This window comes from Triticum aestivum, chromosome 4B (assembly GCF_018294505.1).
Source record: "Triticum aestivum cultivar Chinese Spring chromosome 4B, IWGSC CS RefSeq v2.1, whole genome shotgun sequence".
NCBI lineage: Eukaryota > Viridiplantae > Streptophyta > Magnoliopsida > Poales > Poaceae > Triticum > Triticum aestivum.
The window spans coordinates 134,787,944-134,790,694 of record NC_057804.1 but is presented as its reverse complement, the minus strand read 5'-3'; positions in this window follow the sequence as shown (position 1 = coordinate 134,790,694).

The window sequence follows — 2,751 nt, the reverse complement described above, 5'->3', positions numbered from 1 at the left end:
TGATTTTTACAAAATGTACGTTGCGTTTTGCATTTTGACTCAGAATTGATATTCCATTGGGAACCATATATGTCTAAATCTAGTGATCAATGTGGATAAGTAATTATTTCATCTATCAACTGCATAGATGATTTCGTAACCGCAAATGATATAAAAGGTATTAGAAAGACATTCCACATTTGGAGTCTGGAGAATAGTTTGGGTATTTGCGTGAACCCTTGTGCTACAAGACTCGCTCTATGTCTCACCTCATTGTTCTCATTCCGTTTCCATAAGAAAACATCTGTAGGTATTGCTATTGTTCACACTTTGTCATGGCCATGGTTTTTGGATCCGAATCATTTGAAAAGGTTCTTTGCAATCTTGTTGAGAAATGTATGTTGACAACTGTAGACTTCCAATTATATGTTTCTCTAGAATCTATATATGTATATATAGTTGATGGAAATACCATTACCCTTGATGGTTGCGCACAATTTCCCAATGCGCTTGAGTCTAGGTATTTTGTTGTCCCAACTGATGGAAACATACCCTAGAGGCAATAATAAAATGGTTATTATTATATTTTCTTAATCATGATAAAGGTTTATTATTCATGCTAGAATTGTATTACCGGAAACTTCAGTACATGTGTGTATACATGAACAAATACCATATCCCTAGTGAGTCTCTACTAGACTAGCTCGTTGATCAAAGATGGTTAAGGTTTACTAACCATAGACATGAGTTGTCACTTGATAACGGGATCACATCATTAGGAGAATGATATGATGGACAAGACCCATCCGTTAGCTTAGCATATGATCGTTCAATTTATTGCTATTGCTTTCTTAATGTCAAATGCATATTCTTTCGACTATGAGATCATGCAACTCCCGGATACCAGAAGAATACCTTGTGTGCTATCAAACATCACAAGGTAACGAGGTGATCTTAAAGATGCTCTACATGTATCTTTGAAGGTGTCTATTGAGTTGGCATGGATCGAGATTAGGATTTGTCACTCCGTGTATCGGAGAGGTATCTCTGGGCCCTCTCGGTAATACACATCACAAGAAGCTTGCAAACAAAGTGACTAAGGAGTTAGTTACAAGATGATGTATTATGGAACGAGTAAAGAGACTTGTCGGCAATGAGATTGAACTAGGTATGAAGATACCGACGATCGAATCTCGGGCAAGTAACAACCAATAGACAAAGGGAATTACGTATGTTGTCATAAGGTTCGACCGGTAAAGATCTTCATAGAATATGTAGGAACCAACATGAGCATCCAGGTTCCGCTATTGGTTTTTGACCGGAGAGGTGTCTCAGTCATGTATACATAGTTCTCGAACCTGTAGGGTCCGCACGCTTAACATTCATTGACCATATAGTGTTATATGAGTTATGTGATTTGGTGACTGAATGTTGTTCAGAGTCCCGGATGAGATCACGAACATGATGAGGAGCTCCGGAATGGTCCAGAGGTAAATATTGATATATAGTACAATGAAGTATGGACACCGGAAGAATTTTGGGGGTACCGGGTATTCATCGTATCACCGGAAGGGGTTCTAGGAAGCCCCGGGAGGCTATATGGGCTTAATGGGCCAAAAGGGGGAACACACCAGCCCACAAGGGGCTGGTGCGCCCCTCTCCCAGGCCGCCAGCCCTAGGGGAAGGAAAAGGCGAGGGTTGGCCCCTCCTTCCTTTCCCTCCTCATGAGAGAAAGGAAGGGGAGGGGGCACCACCTAAAGGAAATATGCCATAGAGGCAATAATAAAGTTGTTATTTTATATTTCCTTCTTGATAAAGGTTTATTATTCATGCTAGAATTTTATTGGTCGGAAACTTAAATACATGTGTGAATACATAAACAAATACCGTGTCCCTAATAAGCCTCTACTAGACTAGCTCATTGATCAAAGATGGTTAAGGTTTCCCAACCATAGACATGTGTTGTCATTCGATAACGTGATGACATCATTAGGAGAATGATGTGATGGACAAGACCCATCCGTTAGCTTAGCATATGATCGTTCAGTTTATTGCTATTGCTTTCTTAATGTCAAATGCATATTCTTTCGACTATGAGATCATGCAACTCCCGGATACCAGAAGAATACCTTGTGTGCTATCAAACATCACAACGTAACTAGGTGATCATAAAGATGCTCTACAGGTATCTCCGAAGGTGTCTGTTGAGTTGGCATGGATCGAGATTAGGATTTGTCACTCCGTGTATCAGAGAGGTATCTCTGGGCCCTCTCGGTAATACACATCACAAGAAGCTTGCAAACAAAGTGACTAAGGAGTTAGTTACAAGATGATCTATTACGGAACGAGTAAAGAGACTTGTCGGCAATGAGATTGAACTAGGTATGAAGATACCGACGATCGAATCTCGGGCAAGTAACATACCAATAGACAAAGGGAATTACGTATGTTGTCATAAGGTTCGACCGATAAAGATCTTCGTAGAATATGTAGGAACCAATATGGGCATCTAGGTTCCGCTATTGGTTATTGACCGGAGAGGTGTCTTAGTCATGTATACATACTATATAGTGTGCCAATAGCTTCAAATATTAGTCGTTGGATATGCCCATCCAACGGTCAAGAGATAGCAAATCCGATCACTATCATCCGTTGGATAAAGTTTTCAACACATAGGATTTTGCCACATGGCCTTCCAATTGAACTCCCAACTCTACCTCCCAACTCTACCATCTCATGGGTTTTAGAAGCATCTATCCACATGCTTATCTG